The following is a 17,629-nucleotide window of genomic DNA, read 5'->3' as shown; positions in this document are numbered from 1 at the left end:
GTTCTCTGTTACACTTTGTTTAATCTTGTTTAAATTGTTAGATTCTTAAGTGCAGTCAATACATCATACCTAATGGATCAGCCTTAAATTTTGGACACCACCTCAGGTTTCTTCTGCCAATTCTTCAGTAAATCATAGGGCAAACTGAATTTTTTTTAAAAAAACTATTATTTTGTTGTACAAAAATGAATGATCATATTTTATTGAATCTAAGGTATCAATTTTATGAGTTTATATTGCACCAAGAGTGAAAAACTATAGTGGCTAATGATAATTAAAAATGCTATCAATTATAAGATGCAATCTGAAATTGCAAAAATAAAGTTTTTGGAATTAATGAAATATGAAAATTCATTAAATTCTCTTTTCTAAAAGAACAAATTTTTAGAACATTGTGCATTCTTACATCCACCCTCAGTTTATTGGGCCACTTAACCAGTACCTCTTTTCAATTCCAGATTCAATTCTCAAATATTCTATTCCTTTACTGACTGCATCCATAAATATTATGAAAGAACAGAGGTAACTGGAAATGCCTATTTAAAAGTAGTAGATTGATTATAGACAACTAAGAAAACCTAGCTTTACTTGAATATGATGTTCTGTAAACTTCCCAAAGACACAGGATAGAATTAGACAATGCACAGGTTTCAATCTGCTTCTTAATACAAAAGAAACAACTCTGGGGTCATCCCTATTCTTACCCTCAGCACTGATAGCGGATCTTAACAAAGTCAAGACTCCCATTCGAATGGCTTCATTATTATTTCTCATTTGTTCATCAAAAAAATCCAGCAGGTCTGCAGGGCTTGAATGGGCTGCGGGTTCAAGAAATACTGGAGTCAAAAGAACTCATTTTCACCTTAGGTAAAATTCTTTGAATGGTAAGACGATCATTCTATGAGAATTGTCAAAGTCACCCTTTGGTTGGTAATAAGATTTTATTAGGCCCATACTTCTTTAGTATACAGAATTGAACAGTTTGGTTCCTAAGAGAGTTAGGCCCACTTCTGTTCATACCTGTGAATGTAACCTTATTTGTAAATTAGGTTCTTTGTAGATGAAATCAAATTAAGATGAAGTTGCATTAATTCAATATAGCTGGTGTCTTTATAAGAGATGGATTGAAGACACAGACAGAGACACAGAAGGAAGCCTTGTGAACACGGAGGCAGAGATCAAAGTGATGCTTCACTGGCTGTGCAGCTGGTGGGGGTAGGGAGGAAGCAGGGAAAACTGAAGAAAGGTCTGGGTAGAGTGGAGAGGTTTGGGCTGGAAATGATAAAGTGAAGTAGTTAATTAGGCTGGCATATAGAGAACTGGAAAGTATAGAAACAGAGGGACTGATTAGGAGAGAACTAGACCACACTAGAAAGGTATGCAGTGAGGTAGTGGAGATGACATATTTTGGAGAGGGTGCAGGTGTGGGAGGTATAGGATTGTTCTTGTCCCTTGCCCTGAGAAACTATTAGAACACAGTTTTGTATCCTGACCCTGGGACCTTGGTGTTTCCTCTGCAACTTGTGTCAGGTTGTAGATTCTAACATAGTGACAGGCAGGATTGTGATGTGAAAGCAAAAAGAAAAGAGAGAGTGAAGGCTGGAGAAAATGATAAGGGATAAATACCAAGAGTTGACAGGGAAGAAAAAAAGGGTAACATTAGTTTGATAGAGTTTCTGATAATCACAAATACCAAGAAAAAATGTATTCCCTAGCTTTAGGGTTACCAACTCCCACTGGTTTGCTTGGAAATAAACCCAAGTATATATGGTCAATTAATTTTCAACAAAAGACCTGGGAATACATACAATGCAGAAAGGGTAGTCTCTTCAGTGAATGGTGCTGGGAGGACTGAACAGTCATATACAAAAGAAAGAAATCTGATTGTTACCTCAAAAAATACAAATGCACACAAATTAAATCAAAATAAAACTTGAACATAAGACCTGAAACTGTAAAACTTCTAGAAGAAAATATAGAGACTAAGCTTCTTGACACTGGTCTCGGCAATGATTTTTTGCATTTGTCTCTAAAAGCAGAGGTAACATAAGCAAAAATAAACAAGTGGGATTCCATCAAATGAAAAAGCTTCTGCTCAGAAAAGGAAACCATCAACAAAATGAAAAGACAACCTATGAAATGGGGAAAAATATTTGCCAGCCACATATCCAGTAAGGAGTTAACAGCCAAAATATGTCTGGGACTTTTCTGGTTCTAAAACTGAAAGTTCGAATTTCCTGGAATTCCTTCAGTCCTGGGCAGATCAGGATAATCGATCACCCCACCTACTGCACTCCTCGGAACAGGTAGGGTATGAAAAAACACAGAATAGTGTGAGTCAAAGGAACGTTTTGTGTGCATGTGTGAAAGTGATGAATGTGGCATCTTGCTCACACTTCATCCTTGTTGTCATCACCACTCAGAGACATTTTAATTAAAAGCCCACTGGATGCTGAGTCCTACCTAGAATGAGGAAACAGTTTGAAGCTTCGATTTCGTTTTCTTTTTCTGGAGGCTCTGGAACTCTGCACACCTGAACGAGAAGAAAAAAAAATTAAGGGGGTAGACATGAAACCCAGAAAACTGGTGACAAGGAAACAGATTTGACAGCATGGTCTTCTTACCTGGCGGAGTAAACTGATGAAGATGGCCTTCTTCAAGGCCTTCGGAAGGCTGACATCGTAAAGGACTGCTGCGGTCAGTATCTGCTTTAGACTCTGGAATAAAAGCTCTCCAAGGTTAGTTGGAGCCTGCCTGCAGAGGGGCAGCACAGGATGTGGAAGGCAAATGATCCTGTGTCGTGAGGAGAACATACCCCTATCCTTCCAGTGGTTACCCGTTTTCTTTAGTGATTCTGGCTGCTTCACCTTGTTCAGTGCCCCAGCAGCTTGAACAGGAATTCCTTTCTGGGGTTTCTGTCGTCTTAGAGGCCTACTGCTTCTCTACCTCATATTTCCTGGGAGGTATGTAAATTCAGCTGCCCCAAGACATGTTTGAGTTCCTTAACCCCTCCTGAGAATGATCATCCTTCAGGATGATCTTTGGACAGCCGTGGGAATCAGTTTCTCTGATGTGGCTCTCACCTGAGTGACGTGAAAGTCAACCTCTTTGTCTTTGTACTGGTTAAGGAGCCACGGGACCTGGCCCAGGGCGAATTCACAGAGGTCTTCCCGATGGAGCAGAAGGCTCACTGTGGGGCCGTGAGCCTTAATGATGGCCAAAATCTGCAGAGGCAGCAGACAGATACTTAGAAAAAAGATAATACTTGACTATACTTTACATAAGGATAATGTACTTATGTATATTATAAGTACATTATAATATATTTGTGTATATTATGTATGTTATACATATTATGTATAAGTATAGTATATTTATGTAAATTATAATATGTAATAATATAAGATATATAATAACTATTATACTTTACATAAGTACATAATAAAATATTTCATCATGCTTTTTGTACATTTCTCAGTATACCAGGAAGAGCTTTAGATACCTCCAAAAACCTTTCCTCACTGCTTTCAACCAAACAAGGTTTTTTCAAAAAATATTTAGGCTAAGATCACTGTATTCATTGTATGACGAAGAATTATATTTACATTTGTATCTACATCCATATCCATATCTATGCTCATTTCAATGTTTGCCCCCTCTTCTATTTCTTTAATCTCTTTCTAATGGTTAGTTTATTTTACTATATCAACAAATTCATTAACAATTTTTTCTCTTTATTTTTTAAACCATGAAAGTATGATAATAGCACAGTTACAGGAGATTCAGAAAATACAGAACAATGTTACATGTAGCTCCACTATATATTATTTTTTTAAGTAAATAATTTAAGATTTTTAATTGGAGTTTCAATATTAAACTCTCAAAAATTAATAGAACATACAGAAAAGTAGAAGGATATAGTAGATCTGAAAAGCACCATGAGCCAATCAACATAATTAAGGTTTAAATAATTTTCACACAATAGTAGGATACAAATTCTGTTCAAGTTCCTACAGACTAAATTTTTTTTTTTAATTAAAATTTTTTTTTCATGAAAAGCATTTAATTTTCTTCAATATTCCTCTGAATATTATTATGAATAATATTATTAAACATCATGGTGCTTAAAATGTCAATAATCTAGAAAATTTACTTATAAGTTTACTTTACAACAAAGTGGATTTTTTCTTTTTCAATGAATTTTTATTGGGGTATAGTTGCTCTAAAATATTGTGTTAGTTTTTGCTGTATAGCAAGATGAATCAACCATATGTATATCTCCTTTCTTTTGGACTTCCTTCCTGTTCAAGTCACCACAGTGAATTAAGTAGAGCTCTGTGCTATACAACTAATGAGAATATATTAATAAATTAAAAATCTCCCTTACATTAAAAATTCTTTGACTCCATATCACTTCAACCCCACTGTTATCCTCACTCAATTCTCTCTTTTCTTGCTTGCAGATCAAAGTTTATTGAAGGAGTGGTCTGCCTTTGCTGTCTCCATTCCCTACCTTCCATTTATTTCTCAGTCCACAATACTCTGGCTTCCACATGACATGAAAAGTGAACCCGCACAAAATATAAATGCAATATATATTGATGATAAAAATTTAGAAATCACAAAAATTAGGATGAAACAGAGAACATAGTACCCACAGTACTCATGAATAGGCACTATTTGGTATGTTTTGAATAAGTTATTTCTTTACTTGACCTTTTCCTTTCTCTCTTTTTCTTTATGTATTTTAATTTCTTAAAAACTGACATCATTCTTTAAACTATAGTTCTATATTCTGCTTTCTCTACCTAATATTATATAATTTTTATCTGTTAGCTAATTTTTTCTGTAGAGTAAAACATCTCAAAAGTTAGGGGCAGTCACAGAAAGGAACAAAATTGTGCCATTTATAGTGATGTGGATGAACCTAGAGACTGTCATGCAGAGTGAAGTAAGTCAGAAAGAGGAAAATGATTTACATATTGTATGTTGTAATATACAATACAATCATATTGTATATTAACACATATACTTGGAATCTAGAAAAATGGTGCTGATGGACCTATTTGCAGGACAGGAATAGAGATGCAGACGTTAAGAACAGACTTGTGGGCGCAATGGGGGAAGGAGAGAATTGGATGGCTTGAGAGACTAGCATAGATATATAGACACAGCCTTGCATAAAGCAGATAGCTTTTGAGAAGCTGCTGCATAGCCCAGGGAGCTCAGTTCAGTGCCCTGGGATGCCCCAGAGGGGTGGGATGGGGTGGGAGAGAGGCTCCAGAGGGAGGGGATATATGCATACATATATCTGATTCACGTTGTTACACAGCAGAAACTAACACAACATTGTAAAGCAATTATACTCCAATTAAAAAATAAATTTTAAAAAGCTTAGTGGTTAAGAACAATAACCATTTATTTCACTTAAGACTGTGAGTCAGCTGGGAGGTGGTTCTACCACATTTCCATGCAGTGGACATGTTTCAAGATTTTCCGTATTTGAACACCATAACAATGGCCTCTGTAGATCTGTCTTTGCTTTTTGAAAATCACTCCTTAGTTTCTAAGATCTCATTCTTCTTAAGTCCTTCCAAGTCTTCTTATGTCTTAAAAGACATCCTGTGTAGAATTCAAGGCTCTTTATTCTGTTGGCCAAGATCACCATTTGGGTTTCTTTTATTTCTGCCTCTTTATATTCACTTTCCTTACCCTACTTCCCCTCCTCCCACTTAACTCACTCAAGTACCATGTTATCCCATCTCCAACCTATGCTTCAGTGAGTTTATCCCCTCTTTAGCGACTGCATCTCCCAGCAGTAAATGACTTCATAGGCTGCAAGCTCAGTTCCAGTGTCACGGCCTTTCTAGTGCTCATCGGGTGTTAAGTGCTTCTCACCCTGTGTTCTCCTATTACTTTCTGCACCTTCTTATTACTTGCCTAACTCTTGTAGTGAGCAAATTTGAATTGCATTTTGCTTCTCAAGTGGCTTCCAGAAAAGACATCTACAGGGTATTTTAAAAATCTCATGTTTGCTAATGATTTCACCATCCCAGCATGTTGAAAAAAATAATAGCTCAAAATATAAAAAAGAAACTGGAGAAGGTAGCTAAATGTTTAATCTTTTATAATATAGCAATAAAGAGATTGAAATAAAATATAATTTAGTTTACTCAAAAATTATAGCAATTAAACAAGATTAGGATGGGATTATATATATGAATGCCCTTTGTAATCTATTCTTTATAAGGCATTACACTATTATGAAATGGTCAAGCTCATTCTTTAGATGTCATTTTAACTCATTGTGATAGTCATAGACAGCAAATTTCTGTGGACTGGTGTTTTTCCTAATCAGTGACTCAGTCCAAATATGGGTTATGATATAGCTAACATTCCATGTATTTTGCTCATTTTAGTTATTTATTGTTCTCTCCACAACTTGGCATGTCAGTTCCGTGACAGTGGGGATTTGGGTCTGTTTAATCTCTGCTGTATCTCCAGTATGTGGAATGATAACTGATATGTCATGGGGACTCAATAAATATTAGTTGAAATAAATGAGTAAATAGTGATTTGAAACAGGAAAAACAAAAGACTTAATAATCCAGACAAAATACAACCCATCACTTTCCAAAAGAACTAAGATGAATTATCATGTTAAAAAGAGAAGAGGAAGTTCAATTGGGATGGGAGGAGAGCTAACTCAAGTCATACCGAGCCCCACTCACTTGCGCGGGCGAGGTCGTGGAGGCCCATTTGTCCATGATATGCCGGAACAGCATGAAGATCTTGTCAGAGAGGCGGTTGGCATCCAGTCTGGGGTAGGGGAAATCTCTCCAGTGGTTGACATACTTGTAAATGGCTCTGCTGAACTTCTCTAGGGCTGCATTTTAAAAACAACCACAGACTGAGAAAAAAATCAAGGTGGGATGGGCCATAATATAACTGAGAAAAGGGTACTGAAGATTAACAAATGTGTATTAATTTCTATAAAATCTATGACAGTACCAAGTGAATATATAAAAAAGTGCTCCAGCCACTTTAGTGAAATGTAAATTAAAACCATAATGAGACACTGCAACATACCATCCAAAATTGCTAACATTTCAGACAGTCAATGTCAAGTATTGACAAGACTAAGGTACAGCTGGTATTTTGACATTTTGCTAGTGAGAGTATGAACCGCTACAAACACTTTAGAGAATGGTTTGACATGATCAACCAAAGTTGAATATGCTTTATCTAGGGCTCAGAAATTCTGCTCTGAGGTATACAGCCCTTGGATATGTATATATATAGGCACTAAAAACCTTGTACAGGAATGTTTCTATTCACTTTTTGGTAACAGCTTCAAACAAAAAACAATCCAAATTAGTTGTCCACAGGTAGGATGGAAAAACTATCATATAGACATGTAACTGTAAACAGAGATGAAAATTGACTCCATGGTTACAAAACAACATGCATGAATCTCACAAATAGGCAAAGTTAACCTGTGGTGTTAGAATCCACAATTGTGGTTTCTCTTAAAAAGGATGGAGAGGGTGATGATTGGGAAAAAAGATGAAGGGGGCCTCTAGGGAGTTAATAATGTACAAAGTTTTAACCTGAGTGGTGGTCAAATGGATGACTGACTTTGTGACTATTCAGCACTCTGTATACTTATGGTAATTATGTTTTTCTCCATGTATATTTTACTTAAATAAAATTAAAAAATCTTGAGCCTGCAAAATATCATATATATTTGCATCAAGTCATTAAATAATTGTTTTTTCCTTCAGCTCCTCATGCTATCCCTTGTATTAGATAGTAAAAAATGATAGTTTACTCTCTCAAGGATATGTCATACAATACTATGGAAAAGATGCCAAGTATCTTAACTTTAGAACTGGTCATTTATTGGTTTATTCCTCCCCCTCCAGACTCTCTCATATAATCTCGTGTTACATTTCGTCAAATCTATTTTGTGAGTGTGTGTATACATACCTTGTTTGTTGATGTTCTGAAACAACAAATACAACATCTGTTTCTTTGCTGATTGATTGCACAGCTAGATGGATGGCTATTAAATTGTATACCTTTTCTTTATAGTATAGACATGTAACCTTAACTGGCAGTCAGGCAAGGTTGCTTTAGGACCAAAGAGCACTTAGATAACTTTATAATGCACAGATAAGAATTCCCTTATTCATTGCATTGTGATTTCTGATTTTATTTTCTTTTACCTTCTTGGTTATTAATACTGGAGGTAGAAATGCACTTAGAGGCACCAAATGTTGTTTTGTTGGAACACAATGTTAACTGTGATGGTAAGTAGGGAAAATAAAAAAATATTGAAAACTGCTAATCTAGTATAGTAGTTTGACTCCTTGAGTTAGAGTCATACTTCACATCTTGTCTCTGCCAAGTATTGGCTATGTGATTGCAGGCAAGCTGTTTAACCTTTCTACACCTCAATTTCTCATCTGTAAAATGAACTGAAATTGTTATCCACTCAATGCAGTAACTGTGAGGGTTAAATGAAATAATAATCTAAAAATACCCATGGCAGTACCCAGGTAGATGGTAAATTCTCAATATTTATCAGGTACAAATCTTACCTTCATTGAGGACAGACAAGAAGAAATGGGCAAAATAGAACAGAGAAGACTTGGATGATAAGTAAAGAAGACATTTCTGACAGCATGGGACTTAAAATACTATAAAATAATAGTCACAGAGATGTCAGTGGTGCAAGGAAGTCAGTCTCAGCAGTCACTTCATTTGTTGTTTTTAGAGGTGAAATTGAGGTTGAGAGAAGGACAGAATCATCTGATGGCTCAGTGACTGATCAGAGGAGAGAGTCCAGGTCTTCAGACTCATCCAAGAAGCCTCTTGTACAAAGAATGCTTTTTCCAGGAACTGAAGGGTATGTCATTCTCTGCAGACTGTTGGTTACTATAGATGTCTTTCAGTTTTGGGGTAGAAGGGACTTGTGACCATAGTTTGTTTGCCCATTTTCCTTGATTTTATGATTGCTTATGTTTTTATTAGATTGTTTACTTATCATTTTCACAATATAGCATTACAAAGAGATACCAAAATTTAGCCTATGGCTAAGAGCTAGTAAGATCTCATAAACACTAGAGAAAGTGTGGTCCAGTTGAAAAAGGAGACTAGTAGAAACTGACTAGTAGGACAGTGGAAAGAATATGGACTTGAGTGGTCATACAGATCTGAATGCCACCTCTCCGTCACACTGACTGTCATGACTTTAAGAGAAAATCACTGAACTCCTTTGACCCTCAGTTTCTCATCTGTAAAATGGGCTAATAGTACTTGGCAGAATTGCAGTGAGGATTGACAGGGGTAAGGCCTCCCAGCAGAAGGCCTTTCATGTGGAAGGCCCTCAGTAAATGGTAGATACTATTACTAGAAAGGACAAGAGTAAAAGGAAAAAGAAGACATTTGCTCCATTTATAGTTTGGTCTTAACAAAGGGGAACCCACAGGGATACCCACCAACGCAGAAAGCTCCTTTCATCCTCTCCTCCTCGGTCAGCCTGAGCATGGTTTGCATGGTGAGCAGGGTCATCATCATGAAGGGAATGCTCTGGGACACTGCAGGAAGGGTACAAGAGGACGTTCTGTCACGGCTTCCCAAACCATCATCAGTCAACAAGCATTTCAAGGCAGATGAGGTGTGATGGGAAGACTTTCTACCCCATGCCCACTCCCCAGTACCAGGCTGTGCAGCAAGTCTCCTATGTATGAATCTTCAAGTTGCAAACTTTCAAAGATGAGAATGTGCAATTGCATGTCCAGCCTAATACGTTAGTTCACGTGTCTGGTATACAATGTCATGAGCATGAATTCTCTACAAGTAGATATGTTCTTTACCGTCCAGGACTGTAGACAATACAGTAGTACAGTATTTTTATTCCAAGCCCATCATGTCTGGAAGCAAGCACAAAGGCTGTGGTGATGTAGCTTGTGATTACTGTACTTTTCAACATATTGTACAGTAAGATTAAAATATATTCTTCATATCTTGTGTTCATCTTTTATGCATTATTTGAGTGAAAATTATTATAAACCTATTCCAGTACGGTACTATACAGCCAACCATGTTAGGCTAACTTTGTTGGACTGAACAAACAAACTGGACTTACAAACCTGCTCTTGGAATGGAACTCAATCATATCTGGGGGACTTACTGTAGTCAGAGCGCCTTAAAATAAGGTGCTTTCTATCAGTTGTCTGTACCTGTTGGTTCATAGCAATTACTTACTTGGATGATTATTTCATTAATGTTCATCCCTCCCACCAGAACTTGCCCGTATCCCCAGGGCCTAGCACAGGTGATAGGTGCTCAATAAATATCTGTTAAATAAAGTAGTTTAGAAAAAAGCATCCTAGGAAACCCTTACTTCATGTCAGAGTTGAGTGGTTGGCAGAATATGGCTTGTGGAAAATGTGCTTCTGCAAACACAAAGCCAGATGAAAGGAAAAGTGAGGGTGGGAGAAAGAGTCCGGCCAAATTCAGAGCAGCGTGGACCCATGACTGGCGAGCAGGCCCATCTAAGCTCACAAACAGTAGCCCAGACGTCGCTGTCAGCATTTCTTTAGTGCAGAAGGAAGTATAAGAGACCCTCCCCCTCTGCTGTTTGCTCCCATTTGGGTTTAGACAATTAAAATGATGGTTTCCCAGGGAAAATGTGGAGGCTATTCCCTCCATACCATAGCTGGTTGCCAGTTCAGCCAGGGCAAGCACAACAAACTCATTTGGTAGCTCCAGAATCCTGAAGTTACTTTGTACTTCATACATCACAGAGTTGAAGTCATGTGCAGCAAGAGACACCAACACCTCCCCAGCTAGCATTCTGATTTCTCTGAGGATCTGAAGAAGAAAAGGGAAATAACAATAACAACCAGCAAGAACCAGCAGAGGGGAAATAGTTGACATAATATTTATAAGTTCTCTACCTTTTCAATCTAGGGAGAACAGGCTATTACAAACCCTGTGTGGAAGACTCTAGGGTAGATGTCAGCAGCTGGGAAGCAGAGGTAATTCAAAAGCACCTCAAAACCAGGTTTTCATAGAGTTCTTGTAAGCTCGAAGCCATGCATATTTTCTAGCTAATTAATCAGGTACCATGAACTTAAGATTTATGTTTAAGTGATATGAATTACTGAAGGGAATGGAGAAAGAAAAATGGGCTGGGAGTCCAAAGCTTTGAGTTTTAGTATTGTTCTGATCTAATTATCCTTAATGTTGGAGATATATGGAGGAGCCTTTGCTTTTGATAATGGTGAATGAAGTCAATTTGATCCACTTTCCTGCTGAGGAAAAGAAAAAGTGCTGGGCAAGATATTAACAAATATACTCATAGAAACATCAAAGACAATCACAATATAAGGTGGAATGAATTACTGAATTGAAATCTGGACAAGAATGGATATCCAGAGATATAAAACCTGCCTCTGGGGCTGCTTTGCAGTTTTTTGGGACAATAGTCAGAATCCAGGGCCAACCGATGGTGAGACCCTAGTCATCCTATCATTTACGTTTCAGGTTAAGACCCCAAAGGACTGCATTGACATGGAAGTTTAAATTGGCTCTCCATGGACTATAGTCCAACCCTGAGTCATGGAAGTTGCCCAGAAAAATCCCAAGCCCTGAAATTAGATTGCTTGTGCCTTGGCAGGTAAACAAGTAAAAATCCTTTCTGGAACAAAATAATGTAAGACTCAAACTATTTCTACAAATAATTTTTCAGATACAATGCCTAGTATATGTGGCAGTTAGGCATATGAAGAGATAGGAGTTCACATGGTAACCCAGAAATTTGGGTTTTAATTTATTCATTCTCTTGATAGATAGCTGTGTTACTTTGCAAACAATCTCTCTAAGCACCAACTTCCTCATCTAAAAGTGGATGGGATATTACTTCTAAAACTTTTCGAAGCTCTACCTCGGTTTCCTCATCTGTGATGGGGTAAATAATATCCAAGTTACCATGAAAAACAGATAGAAGTGATCTATGGTCTTTGTAGTGATGTAAAAAAAAGTTTATGGATGTCTACCTGGGTGCAGTTGCATCACATAAAGACCTGTTACTGGCCCTGACACTGATGCATCATTAAGGATCAAACTTACATTGTCATCTCTCATGTCCTTAGAAGCATAATAAATCAACCTTTGGACAATTGCATCATCCAAGATGTCAGTATTCTGAATAACGGAAGTGAGATGACCATAAATGTCTTCCTGTGAACATACAAAGTTATACACAGAAATTTGAGTTGCAAAACTAAAAGAGTTAGATAATGTCCAGACGAATAACGCCATTAAACTAAGCAATGTATCCCTATGAGATTTTATATGTCATAATTGAGGCTTCCTTAAAATAATATGGGCTTCCCAGATGGCATAGTGGTAAAGAATCTGCCTGCCAATGTGGGAGACCCAAGAGACGTGGGTTCGGTCTCTGGAGCCAGAAAATTCCCTGGAGTAGGAAATGGCAACCCATTCCAGTATTCTTGCCTGGAACATTCCAAGGACAGAGGAGCCTGGCAGACTACAGTCCATGGTGTAGCAAAGAAGTGGACATGACTGAGCACACATGCACTTAACATAGTATGCATCGTTAGGAATCAAAGGCTTACAGGTAAAGCAAAGTTCATTCTAAAACCTGTTTTAACATGACTATATTTCTAAGGCAATATCTAACTGAAGATAGAAATGGGCTACCCAACAGACTAAAGTCTCTTGAAATTCTCTATTGTAGGGCCCTCAGGGCAATGGAAATGCCCATCACCCTAATTGTTGCTTTTACTACTAAAGAGCACCTATAGCACTAAGGAATATGATGTGATTCCCAAAGAGGCTGCAAAGTTATGCAACTTGTTCCTAAAGGGGATTTGTAAGCCCTTACTTCATCTATGCCTTTGTGGAGAAGAAGTTGTGAACTCCTTTCCACAGAGCTGCAGCCTCTGGGAACTACATGGCTTGAGCAGACGTTGTGTGTGAGGGCTCTTCTCAATCTCTCAGATGGCCACAAGGCCGTTGGAAGATGAGAGACAGGTCTTCTGAAGTCTCCAGGAGCCTCAGGCATGTTACCTTGAAGTACTATGCCTGTGTTTAAGGTGTGAGATAACTCACTTTTCGGACAGGATTCTAATAGGGAGTCAGGGTTGAGAACCACTGGATTGAGAGATAAAGGTGTAGGTACTGCCCTTCACAGGGAGGTTACATTGAATAATGATTAGGAGCTTTATTTTGGAGTCAAATGGGCTTGTCTACTGTTCTCAAACATGTTACTTCTCTGGGCCTCACTTTTCTTAGCTGTCAAATGGAAATAAGAATACCTATATCACAAAGTTGTGAGGAGTGAGCATAATACAATGCATTATTGTTTGGAAAGAATCAAGTGACCTAGATAAGTGTTCTATGAAGGATAGCATTGTGATTTTATGAAAGGTTATTGAAGCCAGAAAAACCTTCAAATCTCAGAGAAATACACCTCTATTTGTGAAACAGCACTACCGATGAGTAGTTGTTGTTTGTTGTTCTGTCCGTAAGGGGTGTCCTACTCTATGTGACCCCATGGACGGCAGCACACCTGTCCTTCACTGTCTCCTGGAGTTTGCTCAAACTCATGTCCATTGAGTCCATGATGGACACACCACGTCATCCTCTGTCACCCCCTTCTCCTGCCTTCAATCTTCCCCAACATCAGGATCTTTTCCATTGAGTCAGTTCTTCCCAGCAGGTGGCCAAAGTGTTGGAGCCTCAGCTTCAGCCTCATTCCTTCCAGTGAATACTCAGGGTTGATTTCCTTTAGGATTGACTGGTTGGATCTTTGGGAATTTTCTCATAGGAGCCCTCAAATTCCTAGCAGGTCATTTGGTCCTGTCCAAAACATTCACAAAACATTTGGTCCACACCAAAACATTCATAAAACATTTGGTCCGCACCAAAAAATGTCTGCTAACTCTCAAAGTGCACAGGAGTAGGCTCTAACCCATGTGGTTGTGTCTGACATACCCCTCTTTCCACATTATCTGCATGAGGTTATGGAAGTGGGTGTTCTTTTGCCAGCTTCTACAACAGGATACTCTGAATCCTCAAATGCCAAGTGTCATGGTGGAAACATTAAAATGACTCCCATGAAAAGTGCATTTTCTGAAAAACTGAATACCACTCAAGAAGCCATAAAGAAAAGAGGAAGTTGAAGCAAAGAAGGATGCAGATGAAATGTTGCAATAACTGGACTAGAAAAAGTGAATGGGGAAGAGATTTTTCTCTGTTTTCCTTACCTTGCTAATATTATCTTCCTTGTTCAGCATGCCAAGAGTGAGGTTAATATCTCCCAAAATCCCTAAAATAGATGGGAAAAGAATTAAATATGGCAGAAACCAATACAACATTGTAAACATTAAAAAAAAAAAAACACATGCTGAAATGCCCTCCTGTTAATTACTTTGCAGTGTTCACTTCTCTCTCCTTCTCTTTCTCTTCTCTGTCTCTCTCCTCTCTCTTCTTCCCTTCTCTCTCTCCTTCTTTTCTCTCTCCCCCTCTCCCTTCCTCCTACTTTTCTCCTCTTCCCTCTTACTGCCAGCTCTTTGATGGCAGGAACAGTGTGATTTATATTTCATATACTTGACACACCTTACAATAGAAGATGCTTAGTATTTTTTCTTCAAAACCTAAATTAAACATGGAGGGGAAGACACAAGATGCTATGTCTCAATTAACCCTTCCAGTCATGTAGGTATCACTCTATATCCTCTATAGCAAGGCTCAGCTCTCAGATTCCATGAACTGAACCTCTTATGCCTGACTTGAGTAGGGGAAGGCAGGAGTGTAATAGAGCTGGCTATTTTCTCCCTCCTTCCTCCATGCTCCCCTCCATCTTATTTATTCACATCCTTTTTCTCTCTGACTTCCCTTCTGGGCCTGCCAGCTCCTCTAGTACCATGCTCGTGCAACCTTGTTCTTTTCATAAAATGATCCAAATATTTTTGACTTGCACATTTCAGGAATTATTTGAATAAAGCACATTGGAAAGCTGAAAAGACATATTTGAGTCAAGGGAACTGAGAAATTTCACACCACACGGCAAGTTGGTAGGAGGGATATTTTTGGATGTAATGATTTTCCACAAGCTTCCAAATCAAACAACATAACCCTTTCATACAGTCATTTTTGGCAAAGCAGAATATTTCCAAAGGACTCTGCCAGCATTGGAGATTAAACAAGAGACTGCCTTTGTGTTATAGCCACTGTCTCTTCAAATAGACTATATACATTTTTAAAGAGATAAGACACAATCATCTCTCAGGCTCCCAGTCCATCATTGGTCTTTTATAATTATAATTTATAATCTTGTGATATTTATTATTTTGGAATAAAGGGAAAGTAGAGAGAAACAATCTTACTTTAATATAACTTTTCATAAAACCTCTCAGGTGTAAGATCTCCCTCAATCATACTACTATTGCCCACTTCACATATGTATATGGTCACACAGACACAAAAGGTCTAACTCCTCAGGGTCCAGTGACGCTCACCTGCAGATTCCTCCAAGTCCTCAGCCATGTCTTGGCTGTTTCAGGGTCTCTAAGAGACAGCACCTAAGTATCAGAAACAGTAAGGCTAACAAATCCAAAAAACAGGTTTGCAATTTTCTCACATAAGGCTCACATAAGGGTCTCTAAATGAAAGTCCCTCCGCCACTCGATAGGCACAGTGCTCTGGAAACTTCCAGCGACGGGCTGCTGCTGAGGAAGATGGTGCTGTCTTCTACCACTGGGACATTTTCTTGCTTCTGAGCTCCTGCTGACCAAAAAAATGGCTTCATCTCACCAAATAGTGTCCTTTGGGTGGAGACCAGAGTATCTGAGAAGGAAGAAATTAGAGACTGAAACTCAAACCATTTTGGTAGACCAAAGGAATTCTTCTCCTTAAGTGTGGGTCCATTGATCACAGATTTGGAAATTGTTTTCAGTGGTCACTTTACTGGCCTGGTGTTGGTCAAAATTTTATGGTGACCTTGTTGATTGTTCTACCTGGTGAAAGTCAGTCACACAAACTAGGCATGGTCAGTGGACTGGAATGCCCACCACGGGCAGTTGAATGGAATGTCCAACTGACAGCAGGAGAGCCAGACCTTCCCAGCCTCCCTCCCCATCCCCTCTGTCACTGACTTGATCTGGACACTGCCCTCACTACAGGCTCAGGCTTTTCTCTCTGACTTCATCCTCTCTTCTTATTTTCAAGTCATTCTCTATCCAGACCTCTTGGCTATAATGCTTTCAACTTTTCTAGTACTTCAGTCTGTTCTCCCCGCACCGGCAAACTTAAATCTATTCACAATTTTCAGTGTATGTCCAGATTGTATGTTAAGGTGGTAGATGTCAGAGGAAGTGGGAGTGGGGTAACAGCAGTCTCTAGGTGTGGGTGTGAAAGGGGCTGAGGAGAAGGGCCCAGGACAAGTCTCAGCTACTGCTGCTTCTCCAGCTATCTTCCCTTCCTTAAGGATATTTCAGATTCCAAGGCTGGAGGCTTTCACCTAAACCTTTGGATTCACTGTTCTTCTTATAGGTATTTTCACTTTGGATCTATTACAGAGGGTCTTCAATAGGCTGGTGATTAGAAGTATTTTCAGCTTCCCAAATCAGCTTCACTGTTTCTCAAAGTGTGGTCCACAAGTGTGTTATATCAGGAATCACCTGTTGTCCTTATTTTAAAATGTCCATCCCCAGGGACACCTCATACCTGGTAAATTACAAAGGGGCTTGGAATTTGTATTTTTAATGAGTACCCTGACTGATTCTTAGGTCCACTGAAGTCTGAGAAGCACTTGCCAAGATCTTTGTGCAATCATCCATTAGTGGATAATTAAAAATTTAGCACTTACTTGGTAGGTCTTTATTGTGTTTTGGTGAGAATAGCAACTGCTCATCTTCAGAACAATGACTCACTCACCCACTGGAGGATAGGCTAAGAATCTGTGGGTCAGAGAGGTGATAAGGTGATGAGAGGAAACCTGAATCTCTTAATGTCTTAGAGCGAAACAAAAATGTTAGAAATGATGTGTTTTTAGAATCTTAAAGAACACTGTGAAATAGAATCAATACTAAGAAAGACAGTGATTCAGGTGATTGTTACAATCAATTTCTTATTCTTTTCATGAATGGTGGCAAATGATTTTTTTGAGTGTCCATATATAAAGATTTTCTTGATTTCATAGAGATTAGGGAAGTTAGAAGATGATTGATTTATACTGACTTTGTAATTTATTTATCAGGGCAATCAAAACAACTTTTTGTTAAATGTTCTTTCAGATAAAGCCATTTACCCATCGATCTCTCTTTTCATAAAGTAGTATTGCAGATATATTTTTTTAAAAAGTCATTTTCCCGTTATTTCCTACTTTTTGTGCTAGGCTAGCACAATATGGGTTTGATTTCTCTGAAGCCCTAGAAGCATGCTAAACCCTAATTCTCAAAGCTAATAGGATGGCATGTGCTAACTAATGATGTATTGTTTCTAGATGTTTGATTGCAGGTGAGTTGGTGTTCAACTTGCTAAAGAACTAGGGTGTCTCTCTGGGTATGGTGTAACCAGCCTCTTTCAGTGT

The 17,629-nt window shown here is 38.4% G+C and overlaps 1 protein-coding gene across 1 annotated transcript in view; it reads right to left on the bottom strand.

The window, feature by feature from the left end:
• MROH2B (maestro heat like repeat family member 2B) overlaps positions 1 to 3,239 on the bottom strand; it is a 61,115-nt gene extending 57,876 nt beyond the window's left edge. Inside the window, exon 1 of the mRNA XM_043488843.1 lies at positions 3,084 to 3,239. The gene's annotated coding sequence lies outside the window, so the exon portion shown is untranslated. The remainder of the gene's footprint in view (positions 1 to 3,083) is intronic.
• Positions 3,240 to 17,629: the final 14,390 nt, after the last annotated feature.

Source organism: Cervus canadensis, chromosome 16, assembly GCF_019320065.1.
Source record: "Cervus canadensis isolate Bull #8, Minnesota chromosome 16, ASM1932006v1, whole genome shotgun sequence".
NCBI classification, from domain to species: domain Eukaryota; kingdom Metazoa; phylum Chordata; class Mammalia; order Artiodactyla; family Cervidae; genus Cervus; species Cervus canadensis.
This window is presented reverse-complemented; position numbering and strand designations above follow the sequence as displayed.